Consider the following 16,715-nt stretch of genomic DNA (forward strand, 5'->3'; position numbering starts at 1 on the left):
CCTCCTTCTCTAAGTCCAAGAGTTTTCCAAAGATGAACAAAGACTCCCCCAAAGCCTATGAAAAATTTTACTTAGCAAAAGTAAAGAGAAGGAAAAGAAGAAGTAAAAACAACCTACGACACATACCTATACAAGCTTTTGAATGTGGGACGACATCACCTCATTGGATGACTTTGCCATCAGAGGACTTAGGTCTTCCACAGAAAGCGCTTCATGAGCCTTCAAAGCCGCCCCGTCAGCATCATCCCAAAAGGTATAAAGAAAAGATCTACCACCAACTTTCTTCTTCTTCCTAACCTCCTCTCCACCAGAGGCGATCACCTCTAGTGACGAAGTAGGAGAGGCAGGGCGCTTGGCAAGTGAATAGGCAGGAGGAGGAATTACCACAGAGTCTTTCTTCAAAGCATCACCCGTCTTTTTCTTGGATGCCCTTGGCCTTCTTCTCTTGGGCCTCAACTAACTTTTTCTTACTAAACCTAGTCGTCATTCCTAGAAGGAAGTAGACAACATAAAAATAAATAAATAAATAAAATAAAAGGAAGGAAAAAGAAAAAGAAACTGAACCTCGATATTCCAAGGGAAACGAGCACTCACTCTTTTTCACAACTTCCAAATTTTTCCAAACCTTAGTAGACAGTTCTGGACCCAAAAAGTGAAGAAATAAAGATTAAGGAGAAACGAGCTCGTCAAAATCTTTGACGGACTCCAAGTACTCCTTCACTCTTTCAACTTGACGCTGATACCTCTTCTTCAAACGAGGACGTTGGGAAAATGTAAACAGAAACGCACGTAAGTCACCCATCATTGTCACTCATAACAGAAGGGAAAAGCAATTGAAACACGAGAAAGACACACTAGACATGGGAACTCCCTAACTACAAAAAAACTTAGGGACTTCATCTAGGTTCTCACCAGGGACGAACTCCCAACCACTTCCAAAGATAAAAAAGAAATTTGGCTTCCAATTTTAGAGAGACGATGGGTAATTGAGGATTAACCTAGAAGCCCTATCACATGGCTAAAACTCATAATAGCCAGGGTCCTTAGATTTCCTCAAAAGATAAAAATGGAGGAATTCATCCCTCTTAACAACATCACCATCGTTGGCGAACATCCATACCACCATGCAAGAAACGAGGATCCACCAAGAGTTAGGCACTAATTGTGCTAGAGCAAGATGCAAGTAGGAAAAAAGTTCCCTAACAAAGGGATGAACAGGGAAACGAAGGCCACTAGCAAAATTGGCCTCGTAAAAACAAACCTCGTCAGCATAAGAGTGACAAGCCCTCTCTTCGTCACTCGGGATCCTAATCTTTGCAAAATCAGGGAACTGAAATCTATCCTTGATTCGTTGCTCGTCCTTTCCCGTAAGGGAACACGAGATGTTCCTTGCTTTACAAGGAGTGGAAACAGAAGTGGCCTTCGAAACCATGCAATCATCAAACGAAGATAACCCCGTCTGCAAGTCACTAGACCTCACCTCAGACATCTTCAACAACCTAGCTACCCCAGCAGAATGGGAAACCAGAGGAAATAGCGAAGAAAGGACAGAAGTATACGGATAGTCCTCCCCTACAAAGAAACTAATCCTCTCAAGACACTCCCCCTCTACAAACTTAAGTAAGCAACCTAAATGAGCAAAAAAGAAAGCTACCGAAGGACAATTTATCCTAAAAGCAAAATAATCTACCATGGAAGAACCAAAAAAGAAGGAGCATGAAGAACTTAACAGGAAATGCAGGACAGAGAAAGGAAGCTCGGAGGAGAATCGAACCCTAGAACAAAAACTGAATAAGGAAAAAATATAGAAGAAAGGAAAGAGGAGGGAAAAATGCAAAACAAGTGGCCAAAACACATGCGGGAAAACCGAGACATGTCTGCACGACGAACGCATCCTAGCCGTGCACGTGGCATTCAATTACTCAAAAATCAAAACCGTCATAAATGCGTAGTACACTGAATACAAAGCGTTAGACGAATTTGTTCTTATCTCGTCTAACAAACGACAATTCAAATAAGGGGGTAGTAGATGAGTCAGAAATTTATGGTCATCATTAAGCGGAGATCGTCATTAACCCAGAGAAGACGTTGCGCATTTATTATGCTCATTGATGACCAAACGTAATGGACGAAGCAACGATCACAGAATGAGCTGTGAACTTTAGACAAAGATTTCATAACACACTAGTTGTTGAGCATAAATGAAGCACATCATTGCCCATTAATGAGGCACACAACTATAAAAGAGAAGGTAACAGAAGTTAAACACATATACAAATACTCTACGAAATCACTCTCTATTCATTTGCTCTCTAAAATCTTTCTCCCTTACTGACTCAAGCATCGGAGGCAGTTTGGCTGACACCACACTAGCATTTTACTCTTCCACCCAATTCATTTTGTAAGTTTCTCATCTATAGAGACAACCCCATTTGCAGCATTGTCCATCCGCTACGACGAGGAGCTCAACTGTTGATTTTTTGCATCATCAAATTATGTTCCCTTTAATCTTGTTTGACCAAGGGCTCCTAGTAATGGTTCTTTGAGTATGATGATTAAGTCATAAAAGATAAAAAAAAAATGTCTGCAACTCTTTTGCAAATTGTCATGTCAATATTTGCTAAAGAGTTTTAAACTTTAAGCCCTCTTATTGCTATTTGAGGCTTGCTTTTACACATAGTTAGATTGGCATTCCAAGTTCCTTCATTTAGTAGGATCTCCTCATTTTTTTTGAAATTGGAGCATGATTTAGAGATCAACCATTGACTTTTTTTTTCTTCTAAAAATGACTTTTATTTTTTCTCAAACCAGTGGCTTTTTTAACTTAGTAAATTTTGAATTTGAGGTTTATTTGTAAATGAAAATTTTTGTTTATACAATTATTTGAAATTATAAGAATGATTAATGATTTTTCATATGAATATTTGAAAAATTGTTTCATTAAGGCATTTTTAAGGTAACAGCTAACTACAAGAAACCAACTCATTTTCTAGAAACACTTTCCATCAAAACAAACTTAAAGTATAATAGTGATATACTGATATGTGAAGTTAGTCAATATGCAGATATTCTAACTAAATTAGGTGCTCAACAAATTGTGATTATGCGGTTTTTAATAACCCACCATCTATGGTGAAATTATGTTGCCGTTTCATAAAGTTGAGCTCTTTATTGCTTTATCAGTTTGTATATAATGTATTATTACACCCTATATACCAAAAAAAAAAAAGTAATTTTAACATTCTAATTTTTTTTTAAAGGTTCCATTTTTCTTATTTGACTCTTCGAAGCCCTTGAAAATAAGTATTGAAACTGGAATTATGTAAAATAAAAAATAAAAAAATTAGGCCTTGGAAGTAACTAAGTATTTGCTAAGAGATTGCAATAAACTATTTTACACATCATATTTCAAAATAAATATTTGGCACTTCCCACAATGAGCGAAAGAAAGGAGGCAACTAGAGAGAGAAAGTCTAGAAAATGGGAAAAACTTTTTATCTCTAAAACCAAAAGAAAAAAAATAGAAATTAAAAGAATAAAAGGAAAAGAAAACCCAACTAAAAAACGAGAAGCTAAAATTGGATGTTACTAGTTCCCCCAATCGATTGTGCAACAGTTCTACTAGACAAAAAAAGATACAAGTAAAAACTTTAATTAAGATTGCATTTGGAATTAGAATTTAAAATAATCATATTTTACTATTTCACTTATTTTTACTATTATTCAGATTATGTTTGCTACTATTCATGAGCCCTACTGTATTTTTTGATACTATTCATGGGTTGCATTATACTATTTCAACTAACTTTTATCTTTATCTACAATACTTTCAGCAAAAAAATTTTAATTTCAACTAAATAAACTGTTCCCAAATAAACCCTAAACAGCAAACAAGAATAAGAAAACTAATAAGAATTTAGTGAAAACTCCACTAGAATGTGAATTATTTGAATCTTTTGTTGCTTTGAAATGTGTGACCATGGGGCTTTTCATAGATGAAATTTTGAGTTGAAAGCTACTCCCCACCGATGTGGGACTAGCTTTGCATCAAATTTTTTATAGAAAATTCTCAAAAAAAGAAATAGCTCCACAACCTCGACAACCTACACACACAGCCTCGAGGCTACGTACTCAAGTATGCGTTAAGGTTCCAAAGTTTTATTAATTTATTTATTTATATAATTGGACTATGTTTCCTTTCATCTTGCTTAACCATAGCCTCCTAGTTGTCAATGGGTCCTTGGGTACGATGGATTAGGTCATAAAGGATACGAAATGTTTGTAACTCTTTTGCAAATTGCCAAACATGTCAATATTTGCTAAAGAGCTTTAAACTTTAAGCCCTACTATAGCTATTTAAGGCTCGATTTACACACAGCTAGATTAGCATTCCAAGTCCCTAAATTTAGTAAGATATCCTCATTTTTTTTGTTGAAATTGGAGCGTGATTTAGTTTCTACTAGCATAATGACAATGGTGACTATGGGCGCAAGCGCTTGCAATGAGTTTGGGTTTCCTCAAATCCATGGGAAGTACGCCTTGGCCTAGAATGGGCCATGGTAGAGGGTATAAATGGAGTCGCCACCTAAATTAATTCTAGGAACAATATATATAGTGCCTTTATGGAAGAACTGATCTTTACCAAGGCATGTCTCTAGAGTTTAGTTATAGGGGTAGGAAGGTGTTAGGCACCCCACCACCCGTAAGTCAGCCTCCACTCATTGTGTTCCAAATCCTAATCCTATCAAAGGGTTTTCTAATATATTTTTCTAAACTCACACACACTAATTTGCATCTCACATCCAAACATGGCAAATGTCCCACACTCATCCATAGCATAAAAACCCCACCATTCATCTAGCAAAATATATATCCAATGGCAACAAGCACATCACAAAACTATAGCATCAACAAGGCATCAACATCAAGCATATCCCAAACATCTAAGCATACCATCATAACATCAACCAAGCATATTCTTCATGTTCATCAACCATATCATGCTTATCATCCAAACAAAATTCATGTTCACGTAATTAAACATGACTTATCTCACTTACTTCATTGCACCATAACACCTCGGCACCTATGCATCAATGCATGTTCATGTTCTCATGAATGTTCATGTGGTTCATGAAAGCATAAACCCTAATCACCAATTCAACAATCGAAACATGTGAAACATGTTATTCTACTGACCCTAGACCTAAACATATAAAAACTAGACTTAACAAAACCTAAACAGGGGATTAAAAAAAAGTAAACAGATGAAATTAAAAACCCTAAATCTGTGTTTCTAGACACAAGTATGCATGCACATACATGAAGTATGTGTATGCATGCCTCAAGGATGCGAATGCATACATAAAGCATGCGCACGCGCACGCATACACACCCAGAAACACAATTTTAAAGCAAGCAACAAACAACAATCAAACAAAACCTAGCATGTTTCTAATAAATTAATTCAACTCTTCATTCAAAACTTGGTGAGACACAACAAATCAAAATCAAGCATGCATAACATATAAATCAATTAAGAACAACAAAAACACAAGTTATAAAAATCCAAATTAAGGAAGAGCCATGAAAAGAGACTCATCTTGCTTGTTAAACACAACTTGGTTGATATTTAACTGCCCCCTCAGTGCCTACACAACAAGATTCAATGAGATATCAAGAATATCAAAGGATTCAATAGTTCATAGGTAATCAAAACTCAAAATAAATAAATAAATAAAAATGTTCTTGAAAGGTTTTAGAAAGAATATTTGAAAAATGTTTCTTGGAATGAGATAAATAGTTTCTACCCTAATGAGTAATAAAGAGAGGTTTTGAAGAACCAAAAATGTGCAATGGCTATGAGTATAGAAAGTTCAAAGCAAGAAAGAGTTTTAGAATAGTTTAGGTCAAAAATCAACTCTCTCTAGTTAGGGTGGAGGCATAAGGTTGTATTTATATGTTAAAACTAGGGTTTTCAAACTCATTTAGAGGGTTTTGGACATTCCCAAGAGTCTAGGGGCCAAGGCCCATCCAAGAGGGAGGCCTTGGACCCTAAAAATCGTTGTTCTGAGGTTCTAGAAATGAGTGTGCATACGCATTCTCGGGGCATGCGTACGCATGCTCCCTAAAAAACCCTAATTTTGATTGCTTAGTTGGCCCAACTTCAAATGGTTTTAACTTATTCAATATAAGTCCAAATTAGGAAAATTTGTATTCAAATTGAAGCCCAGGATGTCTAATTTTCAAAGTATCAAAATAACATCAACTACCTTTTGTAGACATGTCAAGCTCTTCATTGAGACCAGGGCGGGGACTAAAGTTTATTAACTGGTTACAAAATAAGGTTTCTATAGTTGCCCCTCTTTGGACTATACTTGCTCTACAAGTGTAGTCAAAAGCTCGAAAGCCTAAAGAGATGAATCATTTTGTTGGTTAAAAAACTTTAAGTCCACACACAAACATACAAGTAAACAAGCAAACATGGGCCTTAGGTGCAAAATCCAATCGCTAAATTTTGCGAGTCCCTATTCTCCTTGTTTCATTATCCTGAACCTTAGGTAAAGGAAAAAACAAACAAAAATGGCTACTATCCCAAGACAAAAAGAAAACTCATCATATCAACAACACATTATGAACACAACAAGAATGGCTACTATCCTAAGCCAAAAGAAAGCTCATATCAACAACATATCATCAAAAGTTCGCTATCTTGAACTTAGAATCAAAGGCACATAACTAGAATGACTATAATCCTAAGCCAAAATCATGCATCACACATCATGTTATAAACACATCAACACAACATCATAAACATAAGCACACCAACACAACATCATATTATCATAAAAAAGCTTAAAAGATTCAACATCACACATCAAGGAATTTATCATTCAAGACACACATCATTTACTTCCCAAAAAAAATCATTATTTAAGGAAATCAACATCATTTTGAGAAATTCATCATTCAAATCCATCCATTTTTGAAAATTTTCTTCCACTTTTGAAATCTCTTTTGGATTTTTGAAACTTGAAATCTTTTCTTTTGAAATTCTCTATAGACTTTTGAAATTCTTGATTTTCTTCTTAAGTTTCAATCTCTCCTTGAATTTTTTGAATCTCTCTTTTGAACTTTGAATTTTTTTTCTTAAGTGACATCCTTCTTGAAGTTTTGAATTATTCTTTGGAACTTTGAAATTTTTTGAATCTTTTAAATTTTTCACAACAATTAGATCACATCAACACAATGGTATCATATTAGGTTTGATCCAAACACATCAAGACAAAACCAATCACAATGGGTCACATCAGGTTAGGTCTAAACACATTAGGATAGAACTAAACACAACAGATCACGTCAGGTTAGGTCCAAACACATCAAGATTGAATCATTGACACAACATGTCACATCATTCCCCTTAATCTTCTCTTCAATTTTTTTCATCTCTCTCTCTCTCTCTCTCTCTTCTAGCTTCTTTTCTTTCATTCTTTCTCTTCTCATCTTCATCTTCATCTTCGTCCTCTCTTTTTCTTTTCTCATTTTCCAATTCTTCATTTTCTTTGTGAATCCTCATCTTTTTTCTTTTTCTTTTTTTTCCTTTTCTTTATTTTCAACATCTCACTTTTCTTTTCCATTTTTTTGGACTTCTAAAAAATGCATTTTCTCTTTAGAGCATTAACAAGAAAGAGTTGATTAGGCCATGAGTTCATTGTATTCTTTTCTTTTATGGGGGCACATATTTATTCAAACAAATCATTAATTCATTTTTATTTTATGCAACTTTTGCCTTTGGATGACCATCAATTCCCTAGAATTCCAAACACCTCTAGATGAAGATCAAAGATAGTTGAAAGAGACTCTAGATCAATGAAGTTCTAAACATGACAAGAGTTTTGAGATAAATGAATATTTATGAACACAACAAGTTGAAAGAGACTCTAGACCAAAAAAGTTTCAAGCACAACAAGAGCTTTAAGACAAATGAATATTTATAAGCACAACATGAATATTTATAAGACCATCAATTCCCTAGAATTCCAAACACCTCTAGATGAAGATCAAAGATAGTTGAAAGAGACTCTAGATCAATGAAGTTCTAAACATGACAAGAGTTTTGAGATAAATGAATATTTATGAACACAACAAGTTGAAAGAGATTCTAGACCAAAAAAGTTTCAAGCACGACAAGAGCTTTAAGACAAATGAATATTTATAAGCACAACATGATTTGAATGCAAAGAGGACCTTGAAGAAAATTTGAAGGATAAAAACAAGGGATCATGGATTCAAATGACTTTGCACACCGATGTGTATTCTCTTTGAAATAGTTTTGTATGAATCACCTACCATCTTCATTGATTAGTCCAAATACAAATTTAGAATTCAATTATCTCTAGTCAACTCGATCATTGTCCTTATTTAAGAATGTGCAATTATCTTCTCTCATCTAGCATGCTCTCCAATCATCTTCTCTTTCATGTTTGGTTGCTTTTTCCTTACCATGGTTGCTTTAGCTTGAAGCTAGTCTCATCTTCCCTTGTATGGTTATTCCTTCGTCATTCTCATTCATGGATTGCCCCTAGCTTGGAGTAAGTTCACCATTTTCCCTATGGCTCTTCTTCATTTCTCTTCGTGATGCCCTAACTTTTGCCTATGCTGCGTTTTTAGGTTTTCAACCTAGCGGACCTTTCTTCTTTCTTTTCTTTATTTTCTTTTTTTTTTTTTTTTGTCTTCTTTTCACAACTAAGGCTAGGCTTTCCAACTTTTGTAGGGCTAAACAATCTTGATTGATCAGAGACGACTTTGCTTCTGGACCATAACAAGGCTTGAGATTCTATGGCTTAAGAAAGAAAGGGTATTTAAGGCTCAAATTCAATTGTATTCTCAAGGTATCCTAATTGCTAAGGATTACTACTTATCTTATACTTGCATTGTTTTCCTCCTCTTCATCCATTTTTTCCTTGTCCCTTTTGGTTCTCACTTTCATTTCCTTTTCCTTTCTTCTTTTCCTGTATCTCCCCATTTTCTCTTCTTTTTCTTTTCTTTGTTTTTCTTTCTATCTTTTCTTTTCCCATGCCCCTTGTTGAGAAAAGGGTATCCTTTCACTTATAAATCATCCTCACATCCCTTTATTATTCATCCACAAAATTTACCTCTAGTATAGGGTTGATCATTTCCAATATTAGAGTATGCCCCTAGTGTTAAGGGTAACCTTTTTAAATCATCATCTCTTAATAACATGCCCCTAATATAGGGGCTAATCCCTTGGCATGGGTATAAAGAATGAATTCACCTAGTCTCAACGGGGTTAGCAAGTGGAAATAATCTCTCGTTGTAAAAAAGGGTAATAGAAAGATGGCCTCTCATCCTTTCAACCTTGATTGCTTAGCCTTTTCAAATCTAGATTAGTCTTTTCATCTCATCAAATTCTTACCATTGTCATTTTATCCATGTAAAAGAACAAGTCATTCCTTCAATTGTTCTTTCTTTATCTCACCTGCATCTTGTGTTTCAAGGAAGCTCTCTCACCCTCTTTCTCACTTTCATGCTTGCTCTCCATGATTGAATGAACTAAGACAAATCTCATCTTTTTGATTCATTATTTGGATTAACCAATGTTTTAGGTTTAAGAATTCATTCATTTCAAAACTAGCAAAAAGAGATCACATGATACACGTCGTATTTGAATTACCATCTTTATTGAAAGTGCAACAATATTAATTTGAAAATTCAAAGGAACATGACTCAACAACACAACATATGAAAGGACTTAACAACACAACATTGAGAAAGACTCAAATAGACTTGACAAAATGAAGACTCGACAATTGAAAAAGACTCAACAAAATTAAAATAGCTTATCCTCTAGCAAAGATGTTCACATGGATCAAATCTCTTAGGCACATCCCTTCATTCAGTCTTGCTTCATCTCTAGAATCTTGGCTTGGCAATCACCCCACCATCAATCAAGTCTTAAATCTCATGCTTCAACCTAAAACAATTATTTGTCTTGTGTCTTAGCTTTTGGTGAAAAACACAATTCTCATTCATGTTCCAACTTCTTGGAATTGGAATTGGATTTGGAAGAAGATTAGGTTCAAGCGGCTTGAGGTAACCCTTCTTTGTTAAGATTTCAAGAGCATCTGACAACGATATGTGAATGTCATCAAATTCTCTTCTCTCTTTGTGGTTATCAATGGCAATAACTTTTCTTCTTTCTCTTGGCTTGCCAAACACATCATTGGCTTGTGGACTATGTATTTCTTTAAGTCTTTGTAGTCGAGTGCTTATGTTCTTCATTAGCTCCTCCATGAGAGTAAGGACACGTTTGGTGAACTGTAATAGACACTGTAATGTAATAGATATTTCTATGGCATAATTATTCGGTTGTTTGGTTATGTTTTTATTACAATGAATAGTTATTCCTTATGAATAGCTATTCTTCAAAATGAGGAATAACTATTCCTTATTAAAAGTACTGAATATCTATTCCTTTACCTTATGTAATAACTTTTTAAAAAAAATTTCCTAAAAAGCCATTAGTTGCCACATCTTCAAAAGGAAAGAAAATAAATTTTCCTTCTTGTTAATTATTAGCTCTATTTTGAACACCCTAAAATACACTTATTTTAGGAAATTTGACTTAAAAATGATATAATTACACCTTCTTTTTATACTCTATTAAATTGTGGATGCATATTTAGGATTCTATTCCTAAATGGTCACCAAACTAATAAATAGTAATACTTATTACATTCCAACTTAATGTATTCTTTGTAATACTTATTCTTATTTCCATGTAATAATCATTACAGTGTATCAAATGTACCCTAAGTGTCTTGATCATGACGTCGATACTTTCATTCATGCTCTTCATTGCTTCTTGGTATCTTCCTTATTGAGTAGATCTTAACAAGATCAAGGATGTGCTTTGAGATTATCTTAGGTGTCCTTGAAAAGGAAGTTGATCAAATAAACATGTGCTCCCAATGTCTTTTAAATTTTTGGACCCAATGCTTAATCAACTTTCCTTGTTTACATCAAAATGTGGACTACATGTATGCCCCATTCGTATTCTAAGTCTTGTATCATTTCATTATCTAGGACTTAGAAATAGAATGAGCTTCATCAATCTTTCAAAATTCATGTTTTCTCCAATTACTTAAAGCCCAATTACATCATTCACACATCTCACAATCTCTCCTTCCCTCATTTGGATCCAAGCCCAACTTCATTTCTTTCTTTTCCTTTTCTTTTTCTTTTTCTTTGCTTTTTTTTTTTTTTCCTTCTTTTTTTCTTTGGGCTTTGAATCCAATTAGAAGTCACTTATCTTGCCCTCTTATCCTCATTTGGGCTTAAGCATAAGTTGTTTATGAATTTTGCAAGGTCAGTCCACATCTTGTGCTCTTTTAGACCTTATAAAAATGGTCTCATCAAAGAATTCAAATACAAAAATCAATGCCCCATTTATAATGCAAGCCCAACATATTTTGGAAAATTTCTTTTCTCATGAAAAACTTATTTGAACTTGTATTTGAAATAAGACATGACACTTAGAAGTCCACATCTTTTCTTTTCTTTTCTTTTTTTTTTTTTTTTTTTTTTGAATAAAAAAAAGTGACCAAGTTTTATCTCAACCCATCAAAGTCTTTTATTTGTCTCATTACAAAGCCTATCTTGGATGTTCACTTTCTTCCCTCACAAGGGCCTTGCCCCTAGTTCAAGGGGCTTGGTCAATTAGTTCAAAAATATTTCATCTTTAATCCTCATTGGGCTCTTAGTGGGCCTACCCATGTCTTTAGGGTTTTAGGGTTTCAAAAATTTCCCAAAGCATGGATTGGTTCACAACTTTTCAACAAAGTTCATAACATGCTCATGATCTTGGGCTCTCTTACTACTGAAAAAGAATTTTGAATTTTGATTCAAAAGCTAGGGTATGTTATGACTTTATGGCCCAATACCTTCCTCCAAAGTCTATGGTATACTTATGATCTTGGGCTCTCTTGTTTTGATTTTTTTTTTTTTTTTTTTGAATGGACCCAGAACTTAGGGTATATCATGGCTTTATGAATCATCTCTTATCTTCTTTTTGGATTTTTCTTTTTTTTTTTTCCAAAATTTTTTTAATTTTTATTTGAAAATTTTTCTCTTTTTTTTTTTCTTCTAAAAATTCTTTCTTAAAAAAAATATTTACAAAATATTTTTTTTTGAAAACTTTTCTTCTTTACAAAAGACTTTCTCCTTTTCTTGAAATTTTTTCTTTTTGAACTTTTTCTTTTAGGTTAAATCAAACAGAGATAAAAAAAAAAATTTTAAAAAAAGCACCTGGGCTTCTATATAAATTGGATCTAGGGTTACACTATATGTGGCAAAGGTCTTTAATACTAAAAGGATAGATTTATAGGTCACTCACAACTAGGTGAGCCATTGTTCCAACCTTGGGCCTAAATGGACCGTAATGGATTGGTGGCAAACCGTTAATGTACTCAAAGCTCTTCATAGACAATGTCACGGATTGTAAGTTGGAGAGATGAACTTCGAAAAGTCTTGGCCTGAATGGAGCCTTTACTTTCCCACTCATCACCAACCATGGTAAAGGGACAAAAGAACCAAGTGAAAGTATGTGCAAAATCATATTAAAAAAACCTTTGTTAGGATTAGAAAATGAAACACATTGGAGTCAAACTTCTCTATCCCTAGAGGAATCACCACTGTGGGTGTAAGTGCCCACGACAAGTTTTTAAGTTTCCCTAAATCTGTGGAAAGTTCGCCTCGGTCTAGGGTGAACCATGGCAGAGGATATAAATGGAGTCACCACCTAGATTAAGTCTAGGAACCATATATATAACACTCTTGTGGAATGAATGATTTTTACCAAAGCATGTGTTTAGAGTTTAGGTATGGGGATGGGAAGGTGTTAGGCATCCAACCCCACCCGACCCGTAGGTTAGCCTCCACTCATTGTGTTCCAAAGCCTAATCCATCAAAGGGTCCTCTAATATGTTATTCTAAACTCACACACACACACTCTAATGTCCATCTAACATCCAAAAATAGCAAATGTCCCACACTCATCCATAACATAAAAACTCTATCATTCATCTAGCAAAATATATATCCAAGGGCAGCAAGCACATCACAAAACAATAGCATCAACATCAAACATATCCCAAACATCGAAGCATAGCATCATGACATTAACCAAGCATATTCATCATGTTCATCAACCATATTATGCTCATTATCCAAATAAAATTTATGTTTATGTAATTATGCATTACTTACCTCACTTACCTCGTTGCACCATAACACTTCAACATCTTTGCATCAATGCATGTTCAAGTTTTCATGCATGTTCATGTGGTTCATCAAAGCATAAACCTTAATCACCAATTCAATAATCAAAGCATGTGAAACATATTATTCTACTGACTCTAGACCTAATCATGTGAAAACTAGACTCAACAAAACCTAAACAAGAGATTAAAACAAAGTAAACAAATGAAATTAAGAAGAACCATAAATCTGCGTTTCTAGGCACAAGTATGCGTATGCATATATAAATCATGCGCACGCATACAAACTCGAAAACATAGTTTTAAAGTAAAAAACAAACAACAATTAAACAAAACCTAGCATGCTTCTAATAAATTAATTCAACTCTTCATTCAAAACATGGTGAGACACAGCAAATCAAAATCAAGCATGCATAACATATAAATCAATTAAGAACAACAAGAAAACAAGTTATAAAAATCCAAATTAAGGAAAAGCCATGAAAAGAGACTCACCTTGCTTGTGGAACATAACTTGGTTGATATTTAACCAGCCTCTCAGTGTCTACAAAACAAGATTCAATGAAATATCAAGGAAATCAAAGGATTCAATAGTTCATAGGTAATCATAACTCAAAATAAAAATATGTTCTTGAAAAGCTTTTTAAAGAAACTTTTGAAAAATGTTTCTTGGAATGAGATAGATAGTTTCTACCTTAATGAGTAATATAGAGAGGTTTTGAAGAACTAAATGTGCATAGTTGCTGTTAAAAGTTCAATTAGTTTATAAAACACTATGAACCTTTAGACCCTCAATTTACAAATTACCAATTCAAGCTAAATGTCAAACAATTAATGTGCGGAATATGAACATAAGCTTAAAACAGAATTGATAAACAATCTAAACCAAATAAAATCACATCCACAGCAGAAATTATGATGTGAAACCCGTCAAGAATAACGAGATCCAACAATGAAAGGGAACCCAAGATCATTCTATGGACAGATTCAAATGGGAGACCTCGACCCGTTATTTATGACAAACAAAAACCTCGGTATAAGGAAGACGCCACAAACGGTGGTGGAAACTCCATTTGATAAGTCGAGATGAACGCCACGGGAATTCCCGATAAGTTCGAGTAGTTTTTCAAAGAACCAAAGAGAATAAACCTCACAAGTTTTATCAATAATATCTCAAAAATGTTTACAGACTTAGATGACTATTTAAGGGCTCCTTAAAACTTGACAGACAAGAAAATATATTCTAAAATAACTCTTAATTGATAACTAACCATATTAGGAATAAAGTTTGACCTAAAAAGCATTAAATGCACCTAAAAACAAGGAAATAAATCACCTAAACCTAAAATAACGTTTTTTACATAGACCCAAAATATTTCATGCCAATTCTTAGCCTTGACTGGATCCTTCTAGAACTTGAATCAAGGTGACGATTTTTGTTGCCTACATGGATCATGCTCAATGGGCCTCAATGAGTTTGTTTGAGCCCATAACTCTTGGATGAGTCCGTTGAGTACATCCTTGAACTTCTTTGCTCGTAATCTTGTAACTGGCCCAATTGGTACTTGAACGAGATCCTTCGAAGCAGTGCCTTGATCTCCATCAAATTAAATGGAAAAGATTAAGGGAAAAGAGATGCAAACACAAGAACAACACACGATGTGTTATCAAAGAGGAAACCAAAGCTCTCGGCGTAAAACCTCTCCGCCTGTGATACCCTAATTTGATTGATTGTGTGATGTGTGTGGGTGTGTAATGAGTCCCACATCGGATATTTACTGGTAGATCTAGGCTTTATTAATAACTACAAGGAATCTCAATTGTGACTAGTCCTTTTGAGGTATAGCGCAGATGTGGCTAGCACTTTTCCTTGGGTCATTACATATGGTATCAGAGCCGGTCCGGTAACTCCATGTGGGCTCGGAGACACTACTCCATAAAGTGGGCCTTAACAAGGACGTTAAGGATTTAAGTAGGGGAGATTATGATGCCCCAATTTGATTGATTGTGTGATGTGTGTGGGTGTGTGATGAATCCCACATCGGATATTTACTAGGTTGAACTGGGTTTTATTAACAACTACAAGGAGTTTCAATTGTGACTAGTCCTTTTGGGGTATCCGGTAACCCCATGTGGGGTCAAAGACACTACCTCACAAAGTGGGCCCCAACAAGGACGTTAGGGATTTAAGTGGGGGAAATTGTGATGCCCCAATTTGATTGATTGTGTAATGTGTGTGGGTGTGTGATGAGTCCCACATCAGATATTTACTGGGTTGAACTAGGCTTTATTAACAACTACAAGGTGCTTCAATTATGACTAGTTCTTTTGAGATATAGCGCAGATGTGACTAGCGCTTTTCCTTGGGTCGTTACATATGGTATTAGAGCCGGCCTGGCCATCCCGTGTGGGCTCAGAGACACTACCCCACAAAATGGACCCTAACGAGGATGTTAGGAATTTAAGTGGGGGAGATTGTGATGCCCCAATTTGATTGATTGTATGATGTGTGTGGGTGTGTGATGAGTCCCACATCGAGTATTTACTGGGTTGAACTAGGTTTTATTAACAACTATAATGAGTCTCAATTATGACTAGTCCTTTTGAGGTATAGCGCAAATGTGGCTAGCGCTTTTCCTTGGGTCATTACATCGCCGCCCTCCAAGCGGTAAACAATCCACTAAATAATGTAATTGGGATACATGAACAGTAGAAGACCCTCCAAGCCTAATCTACCTAATGTACCTAAGCCCTCCAAACTCCTACTCCAACGAGATTATGTCGAACCTATTTCTTCTTTAGCTTACCGAATTTCGCTACTTGACCATAGCATCTACCAATATGAAATTGGTCCCTTCTTAACTGCTTCCCAAATACCAAATGGTCTTCTCACAGATATGGGTATGGTAAGAAAAGGTTTTAGTAATGTACCTCTCAAGGAATTGACAATGGAGAGGAAGAGAGTAGAGGAATTTAAAGAGTCTCTATGTGAAGATTGTAGATGAATCAATTTTATTTTTCTCTAGGGTTTTTCTCTCAAAATTCTCTCTGGAAACTCTCTAAATATCGTGGGTATAAGGGTCTATATATAGTAAGGTGAGAAGGAATGTGAAAAGTCAGTTTTTCCTAAACAGGGTGGTCTGGTGACTTGACCTCGTGACTGGGCTGAGTCGCAAGTTCAAGTCGTGAGCTAATGGCCTGGCCAGCCTGGGACTTTTGTCTTGTAGTGCAATAGCTGGCATGACTCTTCAGCTCCCTTGCATGCTCTACACGTGTGCCAACTTTGGCGGCTTGCCAGTCGCGAGTCACCCGCGAGTCCAACCGTGAGTCTTTGCATCCTTGCACAATCTTAAACATTTCTTTACACTCTCTCACTCACTACCCTTACATGATTCCCAACTAAATACAGGGTTACTA

Source organism: Quercus robur, chromosome 10 (genome assembly GCF_932294415.1).
Source record: "Quercus robur chromosome 10, dhQueRobu3.1, whole genome shotgun sequence".
Lineage (NCBI taxonomy): Eukaryota > Viridiplantae > Streptophyta > Magnoliopsida > Fagales > Fagaceae > Quercus > Quercus robur.